This window comes from Oncorhynchus nerka, linkage group LG21, assembly GCF_034236695.1.
Source record: "Oncorhynchus nerka isolate Pitt River linkage group LG21, Oner_Uvic_2.0, whole genome shotgun sequence".
Classification (NCBI taxonomy): Eukaryota; Metazoa; Chordata; class Actinopteri; order Salmoniformes; family Salmonidae; genus Oncorhynchus; species Oncorhynchus nerka.
This window is the reverse complement of record NC_088416.1, coordinates 26,917,836-26,931,429: the sequence shown is the minus strand read 5'-3', so window position 1 is coordinate 26,931,429 and position 13,594 is coordinate 26,917,836. Positions and strand designations below refer to the sequence as shown.

General features: G+C 41.9%; 1 protein-coding gene across 1 annotated transcript in view; it reads right to left on the bottom strand.

The window, feature by feature from the left end:
* The window catches only part of LOC115104205 (myocardin-related transcription factor B-like), a 47,259-nt gene extending 37,452 nt beyond the window's left edge, over positions 1 to 9,807 (bottom strand). The window contains 1 exon segment of the mRNA XM_029625485.2: positions 9,675 to 9,807. The gene's annotated coding sequence lies outside the window, so the exon portion shown is untranslated.
* Positions 9,808 to 13,594: the final 3,787 nt, after the last annotated feature.

Sequence of the window (13,594 nt, the reverse complement as noted above, 5' to 3'; positions counted from 1 at the left end):
ATGGGAGAAAGAGGTCAGAGCACAGGGTAGGGCAGTGTGAGCAGAACCAGCGGTGTCGTTTGACTTAGCAAACGAGGATCGGATGTCGTCGACCTTCTTTTCAAAATGGTTGACGAAGTCATCTGCAGAGAGGGAGGAGGGGGTAGGGGAGGAGGATTCAGGAGGGAGGAGAAGGTGGCAAAGAGCTTCCTAGGGTTAGAGGCAGATGCTTGGAATTTAGAGTGGTAGAAAGTGGCTTTAGCAGCAGAGACAGAAGAGGAAAATGTAGAGAGGAGGGAGTGAAAGAATGCCAGGTCCGCAGGGAGGCGAGTTTTCCTCCATTTCCGCTCGGCTGCCCGGAGCCCTGTTCTGTGAGCTCGCAATGAGTCGTCGAGCCACGGAGCGGGAGGGGAGGACCGAGCCGGCCTGGAGGATAGGGGACATAGAGAGTCAAAGGATGCAGAAAGGGAGGAGAGGAGGGTTGAGGAGGCAGAATCAGGAGATAGGTTGGAGAAGGTTTGAGCAGAGGGAAGAGATGATAGGATGGAAGAGGAGAGAGTAGCGGGGGAGAGAGAGCGAAGGTTGGGACGGCGCGATACCATCCGAGTAGGGGCAGTGTGGGAAGTGTTGGATGAGAGCGAGAGGGAAAAGGATACAAGGTAGTGGTCGGAGACTTGGATGGGAGTTGCAATGAGGTTAGTGGAAGAACAGCATCTAGTAAAGATGAGGTCGAGCGTATTGCCTGCCTTGTGAGTAGGGGGGGAAGGTGAGAGGGTGAGGTCAAAAGAGGAGAGGAGTGGAAAGAAGGAGGCAGAGAGGAATGAGTCAAAGGTAGACGTGGGGAGGTTAAAGTCGCCCAGAACTGTGAGAGGTGAGCCGTCCTCAGGAAAGGAGCTTATCAAGGCATCAAGCTCATTGATGAACTCTCCGAGGGAACCTGGAGGGCGATAAATGATAAGGATGTTAAGCTTGAAAGGGCTGGTAACTGTGACAGCATGGAATTCAAAGGAGGCGATAGACAGATGGGTAAGGGGAGAAAGAGAGAATGACCACTTGGGAGAGATGAGGATCCCGGTGCCACCACCCCGCTGACCAGAAGCTCTCGGGGTGTGCGAGAACACGTGGGCGGACGAAGAGAGAGCAGTAGGAGTAGCAGTGTTATCTGTGGTGATCCATGTTTCCGTCAGTGCCAAGAAGTCGAGGGACTGGAGGGAGGCATAGCCTTAGATGAACTCTGCCTTGTTGGCCGCAGACCGGCAGTTCCAGAGGCTACCGGAGACCTGGAACTCCACGTGGGTCGTGCGCGCTGGGACCACCAGATTAGGGTGGCCGCGGCCACGCGGTGTGGAGCGTTTGTATGGTCTGTGCAGAGAGGAGAGAACAGGGATAGACAGACACATAGTTGACAGGCTACAGAAGAGGCTACGCTAATGCAAAGGAGATTGGAATGACAAGTGGACTACACGTCTCGAATGTTCAGAAAGTTAAGCTTACGTAGCAAGAATCTTATTGACTAAAATGATTAAAATGATACAGTACTGCTGAAGTAGGCTAGCTGGCAGTGGCTGCGTTGTTGACTTTGTAGGCTAGCTGGCAGTGGCTGCGTTGTTGACACTACACTAATCAAGTCGTTCCGTTGAGTGTGATAGTTTCTACAGTGCTGCTATTCGGGGGCTAGCTGGCTAGCTAGCAGTGTTGATTACGTTACGTTGCGTTAAAAGAACGACAATAGCTGGCTAGCTAACCTAGAAAATCGCTCTAGACTACACAATTATCTTTGATACAAAGACGGCTATGTAGCTAGCTATGTAGCTAGCTACGATCAAACAAATCAAACCGTTGTACTGTAATGAAATTAAATGAAAATGTGATACTACCTGTGGAGCGAAGCGGAATGCGACCGGGTTGTTGAGTGAGGAAGTTCTATTCGGTAGACGTTGGCTAGCTATTGGCTAGCTAGCAGTGTCTACTACGTTAAGGACGACAAATAGCTGGCTAGCTAACCTCGGTAAATTAAGATAATCACTCTAAGACTACACACTCTAAACTACACAATTATCTTGGATACGAAGACAGCAAAGACAACTATGTAGCTAGCTAACACTACACTAATCAAGTCGTTCAGTTGAGTGTAATAGTTTTTACAGTGCTGCTATTCGGTAGACGGTGGACGTTTGCTAGCTGGCTAGCTGGCTAGCTGCTGGGCAGATAGCAGTGTAGACTACGTTAGGACGACGAAATACGATAATTACGCAATTATCTTTGATACAAAGACGGCTATGTAGCTAGCTAAGAAGAAATTGCTAAGATTAGACAAATCAAACCGTTGTACTATAATGAAATGTAATGAAATGTAATGAAAAGTTATACTACCTGCGGACCGAAGTGCAGATGTGCAGATGCGACCGCTCGCTCCAACCCCATAACAAAGGGGTTGATTATTTATTGACTCAAGACATTTCAGATTTTTATCTTTAATGAATTAGTAAACATTTCTAAAAACATACATTGTGTGTAGGCCAATGAAACAAAATGTAAATGTAATACACTTTAAATTCTGGCTGTAACTATATATACACTACATGACCAAAAGTATGTGGATACCTGCTCGTCGAACATCTCATTCCAAAATAATTAATATGGAGTTGGTCTCCCCTTTGCTGCTATAACAGCCTCCACACTTCTGGGAAGGCTTTCCACTAGATGTTGGTGATTAGGCCTGGCTCGCAGTCAGTCGTTCCAATTCATCCCAATGGTGTTCGATGGGGTTGAGGTCAGGGCTCTGTGCAGGCCAGTCAAGTTCTTCCACGCCGATCTCAAGAAACCATTTCTTTATGGACCTCACTTTGTGCACGGGGCATTGTCATGCTGAAACAGGAAAAGATCTTCTCCAAATAGTTTGCACAAAGTTGGAAGCACAGAATCATCTAGAATGTCATTGTATTCTGTAGCGTTAAGATTTCCCTTTACTGGAACTAAGTGGCCTACCCCAAACCATGAAAAACAGCCCCAGACTATTATTCCTCCTCCACCAAACTTCACAGTTGGCACTATGCATTGGGGCAGGTATCCACCAAACCCAGATTCGTCTGTCGGACTGCCAGATGATGAAGATTGATTCATCACTCCAGAGAACGCGTTTCCACTGCTCCAGAGTGCAATGCCAGCAAGCTTTACACCAGTCCAGCCGACGCTTGGCATTGCGCATGGTGATCTTAGGCTTGCGTGTGGCTGCTCGGCCATGGAATCCCATTTCATGAAGCTCCCGACAAACAGTACTTGTGCTGACGTTGCTTCCAGAGGCAGTTTGGAGCTCGGTAGATGATTTTTATGCACTATGCGCTTCAGCACTTGGCGGCCCCATTCTGTGAGCTTGTGTGGCCTACCACTGAGCCATTGTTGCTCCTATGCGTTTCCACTTCACAATAACAGCACTTACAGTTGACCGGGGAAGCTCTAGAAGGGCTGAAATTTGACCAACTGACTTGTTGGAAAGGTGGCATCCTATGACGGTGCCACGTTGAAAGTCACTGAGCTCTTCAGTAAGGCCATTCTACTGCCAATGTTTCTCTATGGAGATTGCATGGCGGTGTGCTTGATTTTATATACAGTGGGGAGAACAAGTATTTGATACACTGCCGATTTTGCAGGTTTTCCTACTTACAAAGCATGTAGAGGTCTGTAATTTTTATCATAGGTACACTTCAACTGTGAGAGACGGAATCTTTTTTTTTTTTTTTAAATCACATTGTATGATTTTTAAGTAATTTATTAGCATTTTATTGCATGACATAAGTATTTGATCACCTACCAACCAGTAAGAATTCCGTCTCTCACAGACCTGTTAGTTTTTCTTTAAGAATCCCTCCTGTTACCTGTTACTCATTACCTGTATTAACTGCACCTGTTTGAACTCGTTACCTGTATAAAAGACACCTGTCCACACACTCAATCAAACAGACTCCAACCTCTCCACAATGGCCAAGACCAGAGAGCTGTGTAAGGACATCAGGGATACAATTGTAGACCTGCACAAGGCTGGGATGGGCTACAGTACAATAGGCAAGCAGCTTGGTGAGAAGGCAACAACTGTTGGCGCAATTATTAGAAAATGGAAGAAGTTCAAGATGACGGTCAATCACCCTCGGTCTGGGGCTCCATGCAAGATCTCAACTCGTGATCAATGATCATGAGGAAGGTGAGGGATCAGCCCATAACTACACGGCAGGACCTGGTCAATGACCTGAAGAGAGCTGGGACCACAGTCTCAAAGAAAACCATTAGTAACACACTACACCGTCATGGATAAAAATCCTGCAGCACACGCAAGGTCCCCCTGCTCAAGCCAGCGCATGTCCAGGCCCGTCTGAAGTTTGCCAATGACCATCTGGATGATCCAGAGGAGGAATGGGAGAAAGTCATGTGGTTTGATGAGACAAAAAATAGAGCTTTTTGGTCTAAACTCCACTCGCCATGTTTGGAGGAAGAAGAAGGATGAGTACAACCCCAAGAACACCATCCCAACCGTGAAGCATGGAGGTGGAAACATCTTTCTTTGGGTATGCTTTTCTGCAAAGGGGACAGTCTCCAGACCTGAACCCAATAGAACATCTTTGGAGGGAGCTGAAAGTCCGTATTGCCCAGCGAAAGCCCCGAAACCTGAAGGATCTGGAGAAGGTCTGTATGGAGGAGTGGGCCAAAATCCCTGCTGCAGTGTGTGCAAATCTGGTCAAGAACTACATGAAACGTATGATCTCTGTAATTGCAAACAAAGGTTTCTGTACCAAATATTAAGTTCTGCTTTTCTGATGTATCAAATACTTATGTCATGCAATAAAATGCAAATTAATTACTTAAAAATCATACAATATGATTTTCTGGATGTTTGTTTTAGATTCCGTCTCTCACAGTTGAAGTGTACCTATGATAAAAATTACAGACCTCTACATGCTTTGTAAGTAGGAAAACCTGCAAAATCGGCAGTGTATCAAATACTTGTTCTCCCAACTGTACCTGTTAGGAATTAGGAATGGGTGTGGCTGAAATAGCCGAATCCACTAATTTGAAAGGGTGTCCAAGTACTTTTGTATATATAGGGTATATATACATGTATGTATATATATTTAAAAGTAGCAATGGAGACAAGATGCTAGAGTAAAACATTTTCATAGTGTGAGGACAAAATGAACATCTGTCTCTTGAAAGAAAGTTGTTTCTTAGAAGCCCAAAGAGGCCATGGAGAGCAGAGACCCATCCCCAGGGGCCTTAATGTGTTTGTGAGTGGACAGAGTGCTGCTGACCCTAAGTGTCCTTTGTGTAACACAATCACCAGCCTGCAATCCCGCTGACTCAGTGGGAAATTCGATTCACTGCTCATCACTAGCACTCACTGCCCTTAGATTGACATGCTGTTCATGCTACTGAAATTGATGCTGTGCCATGGAAATGTAATGCCGGGAATCAGGTCTAACTGCATAGGGAATCGGGATGATGTCAACCGGGAACATTCCACTGGAGGGTAGTATATCATGAGGTGGGAACATGTTATTCAAACAAATTCACTGGAACCGACATTCCACTCAACCCAAATAAAAATGAGGAACAAATGTTTGTCGTGACTATCTGAATCATGTTCACACAGAAAACATGTTGCTCTTGTGGTATTCATATTACATTCAAGTCTGTCCGCATGGGCCCAGCAAAGTGCTGTATACACTTACGATTCCCCAGAAAAGATTAGGAATAACATTTATTCATTGGAATAAATGGTAACAATAACAGCGTCAGAACAGTGTAACAGGCCTCCTGCCTGAATACGGACAGACAGCACAGTAGGACTGAGAAAACACAACCCAGAACACCAAGGAACCACCATGTCTGGTCTGCCCTCTCCCTGCGCTGTGCTGTGCTGCCTCACTATGAATACCCAGAGATGGGTAGTATTTCAGTTACATGTATTTGAAATACACAATTAAGTATTTTGTCATTTGAAGTACACTGGGCCGAACTATACCAATGTATTTTGTAATTGTTTTCAAAATACGAAAAACTTTTCTTTATCATTTTTTTTTATAGCGGTTCACATTTTGTGCCCCCCCCTTTACCCTGCATCGGTATCAGAAGTCTGATGGCACTATGGTGTGATAAGAACACCTGCTAAATGAACTAAATATACACTGAGTGTACAAAACATTAAGAACACCTGCTCTATCCATGACATACACTAACAAGGTGAATCCAGGTGAAAGCTATATTCCCTTATTGACGTCCACTTCAATAAAATTCACTTCAATCGGAGTAGATGAAGGGGAGGAGACAGGTTCAAGAATTATTTTTAAGCCTTGAGACAATTGAGACATGGATTGTGTATGTGTGCCATTCAAAAAGTGAATGGGCAAGACAAAATATTTAAGTGCTTTTGAACGGGATATGGTAGTAGCTGTCAGGTGTGATTGTGTCAAGAACTGCAACGCTGCTGGATTTTTCATGCTCAAGAGTTCCCCGTGTGTATCAAGAATGGTCCACCACCCAACGGACATTCAGCCAACTTGACACAACTGTTGGAAACATTGGAGTCAATATGGGCCAGCAACCTTTTGAAATGCTTTCCTCACGTTGTAGAGTCCATGCCCTGACAAACTGAGGCTGTTCTGCAGACAAAGGGGGCACAACTCAATATTAGAATTTTTTATGCCCTAAGCTCTCAGTTCCTCAGTGCAACACATCACTAAGGATCTATCATGGTCCAAACACACCAACACAGTTGTGAAGAGGGCACGACAGGTGGCTGAAAATATTTGGCATGGGACATCAGATCCTCAAAAAAGTTATACAGCTGCACAATCAAGAGCATCTTGACTGACTGCATCACCGCTTGGTATGGCAACTGCTTGGCATCAAGTCACTACAGAGGGTAGTGCGTATCGCCCAGTACATCACTGGGGTCGAGCTCCCTTCCATCCAGGACCTCTATACAGTGGTTCTTCCTTTAAAAGGGGCGGCGTACTGTAGCACAGCTTGCAGGATGCCGCATAATTCTATGGCACGTTATTTAAGTGTCAGCCATTGTTGCCAGAATGACACAATTTACCACAATATGCCACCATCTACCACAAAATGGTATCGGCATAAGTTCAAAACTTTTAAAGGAAGTACCACTGTACCAGGCGGTGTCAGAAGAAGGCCCAAAGTCTCCAGTCACCCAAGCCACAGACTGTTCTCTCTGCTCCCGCACGGCAAGCGGTACCAATGCACCAGGTCTAGGTCCAAAAGGCTTCTTAACAGCTTCTACCCCCAAGAAATAAGACTCCTGAACAGCTAATCAAAGGGCTACCCAGACCTCTCTTTTACGCTGCTGCTACTCTCTGTTATTATCTATGCATAGTCATTTTAACTCTACCTACATGTACATATTACCTCAATTACCTCGACTAACCGGTGCCTAAGCACATTGACTCTGTACCGGTACCCCCTGTATATAGCCTCCACATTGACTCTGTACCGGTACCCCCTGTATATAGCCTCCACATTGACTCTGTACCGTATATAGCCTCCACATTGACCCCCTGTATATAGCCTCCACATTGACTCTGTACCGGTACCCCCTGTATATAGCCTTGCTATTGTTATTTTACTGCTGCTGTTAAATTATTCGTTACTTTTATTTGACATTTTTACTTAACACTTTTTTTCTTAAAACTTCTTAAAGCATTGTTGGTTAAGGGCTTGTAAGTAAGCATTTCACTGTAAGATCTACACCTGTTGTATTCGGTGTATGTGACAAATACAATTTGATTCGATTTCTATCTTATCTTACTCTGCATTGTTGGAAATGGACTCTCCATGCAAAACTTAACTTCTCACCAGCCCTGCAAAAACACTGCAGCATGAACTACTGAACGAGTGTGAGAACATTGATGCTGTCCAGGCAAGCTGCTTCAATAAACAGACTTTAAATATACAACTTTGCCCTTTCGTAGACCCTTGTAAAACTGTATTGTAAACACACTTCTTCCATTAGTTGCAATGGGCTCATTTCATATTGCCAGATACACCAACATTGACAGAAAACGGTAGCAAAGAAAAAAAGGAGTGTGCAATTTTCCAGGTGGTCTGGTCTTCAAGAGTTTGTAATTGATTTTACAATTGACTTTGTATAGCATTGCATCTGCAACAGTGCAACAGAGATGAAATAAATGATGAAAGGAAGTTTGACAGTGGACAGTCATGTAACATACATGTATTCCTTCTCTCTCAAATTCAACATAAAATGCAGAACACACAGCACCTCTCGCTCTATCTCTGCATTCATTGGCTGTCATCTCCCCAGAGCTGATTGACTTCCTGCCTCCACTTTGGAAAAGAGAAAAGTTCCCCTGATTACAACTGTTTCCTTCCTCCATCCCTCACAGTGCTGCTGGCTCAGATGGATACATGATTTACTCAGGCCCTACACCCACAGTCACATCCATGTGCATCATACAGTGGGGAAAGGGTGCTGGGAGAGCAATCTGGCTCAATCTAGAAACTGTTGAGAGACGCTTATGGTTACATGGGTTTGTTTGGGGAGTGGGATTTCAAAACGAATGAAGTGTAAAAAGACTTCAAATACATGTTGTGTTTGTTGACAGTGTTACGCAGCATATGAACGCCCAGAGTTTTAACAGAACATCTGGGAGCATATTGATGTTGTGAACTCTCATGCTGACCTCTGTGATACTGAACAAAATCAACAGGTGTTTAAAAACATAATAACCCAAAAGCTTACACAGGTTCATGACCTTGAGCGGCACATATTTTCAGCATTTGGAGTTAATCCTTAAAGCGTCAGTCAGCGATAGAAACCATAAGGAACTAGAAACAGGGCTGCCATGTCTATCAACATCATCTTGATTTGATTTGACAATAACAAAGCGCGGTTCCCCACCTCTAGTTCGGTAAAAAAAAAGTTAAGGGATGGGGCTGGGAAAATGTAACCTCTCTCAAATTCATAGACATAGCTATGGACTCAACGACTGACAATCCATGATATCAAAATGATCGTTTTAACCATGTTTGTTTACCTTTTCTTTGTTTACAAATGTTGGAGTAAAACACGTTTATATTTTGGGTTCCGATGTGGTATGACAGTTGAACTAAGCTCACGAAGCACTAACAAGTTATATTCTTCTAGAATCATTGCGTACATATCATGCATTTATAAGTCAAAAATGGATGTAGCGACTGCTGATTGCGCCTTTTAACATTTAAAAGATTTCATCATATAAGAACACTACATCTAATCTAATCTAGCTCAAATCACCCCACTACGACCTGTACTTAATTGGTGACAAATGCACGTGTGGGGCTATTGTCAAATTGATAGACACTATTTCAAAATGTCAGGTGTGTTAGGTTACCTAATAAATTATCAGAAAAGTTGCATGGTATTGTGTTGTTAAAAACTGGTCACGCACATTCGTTTTTCGACATAAACTCAACATACAAAACCTGCCATTATCGTGAAAATAGGCTGTCAAGATCTGCCATTATGTTTTTGCCAAATCTAGCCCCTTGACATTGTATCCAATGTTCATCGCTTATTATTGCACCGTTACAATGCATCACCAAAGCAACCGGTGGCAGTGGTGCATTTTGAAACAGCCATGAAAAACAGTGACAGTAGAATTATTGAAACATTGACATGCAAATTTTACCGATTTTCCTTTGAGTCCGTTGGTATTTGTCTCGATGGAACGGAATAGTCGCTTGTTTGAGCTGATTAATAAATAAATATCTATTTGATTTTCTTCGGTGAAAGTGAAATTGTTGGTCTTGGAAAAAGATGGCTGCTCCTCGGCTGGAGTCGATGATGTAATCTGAATTTAACCCTTTGACGTGTTCAATAGATAGTGTTTAATCCTGCTCCGTCTCATTCGATATTCAATATAGCCTTCATAATTGTTTTAAAATCACTGCATCATTTGTAAATGTTTGATATACAGTCAGGTCCATAATTATTGGCACCCTTGATAAAGATGAGCAAAAAATACTGTATAAAATAAATAATACAAATACTGAGCGATATTGTATGCTCAAATAAATTGGGAAATAAAAAAAAGTACTAATACAATTGTACAGAAAAAAGTGATTTTGTTAAGCAAGTATTAAAAACAATCTAAAAATATCTACATTTCTTGCACCCCTGGTTTCATTAAGTAGAAAATAATCCCATACCTCCTTTAAAATATGGTGGTGGATATTTGATGTTATGGGGTTATTTTGCTTCCACTGGTCCATGCTGGGGCCATGTTTAGGTCACCGGCATCATGAACTTTACCCAGTACCAGGATGTTTTTAGTCAAAGACCTGGTTGCCTATTTGGCCGCAAGTGGATCTTCCAGCAACACAGTAAGCCCAAGCGCACATCACATTCCACAAATAAATGGTTAATTGGAACAAAATCAACATTTTGCAATGCCCATCTCAGTCTCCAGACTTGAACCCCATTGAAAACCTATAGTTTGAATTGAAGAGGGCAGTCCATAAGAGCAGATGAAGGATATCAAGGATCTGGGAAGATTCTGTATGGAGGAATAGTTTAAGATCCCTCTCAATGTCACGTCCTGACCTTAGAGAGCCTTTTTATTTGTCTATTTTGATTAGGTCGGGTGTGATTTGGGTGGGCATTCTAGTTTTCCATTTCTTTGTTGGCCGGGTATGGTTCCCAGAGGCAGCTGTCTATTGTTGTCTCTGATTGGGGATCATACTTAGGCAGCCTTTTCCCACCTTAGTTTGTGGAATCTTGATTTTGTATAGTTACTGTGTAGCATGCAGAACGTTACGTTTGTTTATATATAGAGATTTTTTGGGGGTGTTCATCAAATAAAAAGATCAAATAAAAAGATGTACGCTTACCACGCTACACCTTGGTCTACTCATTCCAACAACGGTCGGGACACTCAATGTGTTCTCCAATCTCATAAAACATTTTAGAAAAAAGGCTCATTGCCGCTATCCTCACAAGGTGAGCTATTGAAAGATATTGAAAACAGGGGGTGCCAATAATTTTGACCCCATCTTTGAGATTTTTAAAAACGATTTGTTAAATGTATTAAAGAGCCGTGATACTATCATGAGCAGTGTCCGGGTTTCTTATTTTTTCTCATCTTATTCAACTGTTACCATGCACCTGCAAAAAAGATTGCTCAGATGTGCGAGTGCCTTTTGAGCAATTGTATTAGTATGATTAATATAATTTCCCATTTTTTTAGCATACAATATATCTCAGTATTTGTCAGTGGTGTAAAGTACTTAAATAAAAAATACTTGAATGTACTACTTAAGTAGTTTTTTGGGGTATCTGTACTTTACTTTACTAAATAATATATTTTAGTCAACTTTGACTATTACTTCACTATATTCTTAAAGAAAAGTATGTACATTTACTCCATACATTTTCCCTGACATCCAAAACTATTCATTACATTTTTAAATGCTTAGCAGGACAATAAAATGGTCTAATTCACACACTTATCAAAAGTTATCCCTACCGCCTCTGATCTGGTGGACTCACTAAACACATGCTTCATTTGTAAATTATGTCTGAGTGTTGGAGGGTGCCCCTGGCTATCTGTAAATAAATAAAAACAAGAACTGTATGCCGTCTGGTTTCCTTAATATAAGGAATTTAAAATTATTTATACTTTTACTTTATTTTATTAATTACATTTACATTTGATACTGAAGTATATTTAAAACCAAATACTTTTAGACTTTTACTCAAGAAGTATTTTACTAGGTGACTCACTTTTACTTGAGACTTGAGACAGAGCAAACTGGCTTCAACCAGAATAGAAAGAGGAGTGGGTGGCTCCGGTGCACAACTGAGAAAGAGGACAAGTACATTAGAGTGTCTTGTCCTCAACTGGCAGCTTCATTAAATAGTACCCGCAAAACACCAGCCTCAACTTCAACAGTGAAGAGGCGACTCCGGGATGCTGGCCTTCTAGTCAGAGTTCCTCTGTCCAGTGTCTTGTGTTCTTGTGCCCATCTGAATCTTTTATTTTAATTGGCCAGTCTGAGATATGGAATTTGTCTTTGCAACTCTGCCTAGAAGTACAGCATCTCGGAGTCGCTTCTTCACTATTGACATTGAGACTGGTGTTTTGTGGGTACTATTTAATGAAGATGCCAGTTGATGACTTGTGAGGGGTCTGTTTCTCAAACTAGAGACTCTAATGTACTTGTAGTCTTGCTGAGTTGTGTACCGGGGTCTCCCACTCTTTCTATTCTGGTTAGGGCCAGTTTGAGCTGTTCTGTGAAGGAGTAGTACACAGCGTTGTACAAGATCTTCAGATTCTTGGCAATTTCTCACATGGAATGGCCTTCATTTCTCAGAACAAGAATAGACTGACGAGTTTCAGAAGAAAATTTTTTCGTTTCTGGCCATTTTGAGCCTGTAATCGAACCTGCAAATGCTGATGCTCCAGATACTCAACTAGTCTAAAGAAGGGCAGTTTTATTGCTTCTTTAATCGGAACAACAGTTTTCAGCTGTGCTAACATAATTGCAAAAGGGTTTTCTAATGATCAATTAGCCTTTTAAAATAAACTTGGATTAGCTAACACAACATGTCATTGGAACACAGGCGTGATGGTTGCTGATAATGGGCCTCTGTATGCCTATGTAGATATTCCATTAAAAATAGCAGTTTCCACCTACAATAGTCATTTACAACATTAACAATGTCTACACTGTATTTCTGATCAATTCAATATTATTATAATGGGGAAAAATGCACTTTCTTTAAAAAACAAGGACATTTGGGGCTGCAGCGTAGCCTATTGGTTAGAGCATTGGACTAGTAACTGAAAGGTTGCAAGATCAATTCCCGAGCTGACAAGGTACAAATCTGTCGTTCTGCCCCTGAACAAGGCAGTTAACACACTGTTCCTAGGCTGTCATTGAAAATAAGAATTTGTTCTTAACTGACTAGTGAAATACATTTCTAAGTGACCCCAAACTTTTGACCTGAACCGTAGTGTATGTGAATTGATATCAGAACACAGAATGTGAACAGACAATGAATGTTTATTTGACAGGTTTATCAGTTTTTAATTGAGAGGTTTCCAGTTTGGCACAGCATTTATCTTATGTGCAATGCAATTCTTATAAAACACTAATCCAATAGCTCCCATGAATTAATAGTATGAAAACAACTATTTTTGATCAAATAACTAGAATAAATCAGTATTTGATCCACTATTTATTGATGACAATATTGTTGCATCACTTATTTCAGACCATTGATGCCCTACTCAGAAGTTCAGAGGCCATCAAAAACTAAAATGTTCTTTATACTATACTGCCATCTAGTGTGAGTTACCAGGTTGCTCATGAAAAATACTCCTGGAATATTTATTTGACCTATTTAACTAGGGTAGTCAGTTAAGAACAAATTCTTATTTTCAATGAAGGCCTTAGAACAGTGGGTTAACTGCATTGTTCAGGGGCAGATATCAGATTTTTTTCCTTGTCAGCTCGGGGATTCAATCTTGCAACCTTTCGGTAACAAATCCAACACTCCAACCACTATGCTACTTGCCACCTCATGAACATAGCATAGTGCCCAGAG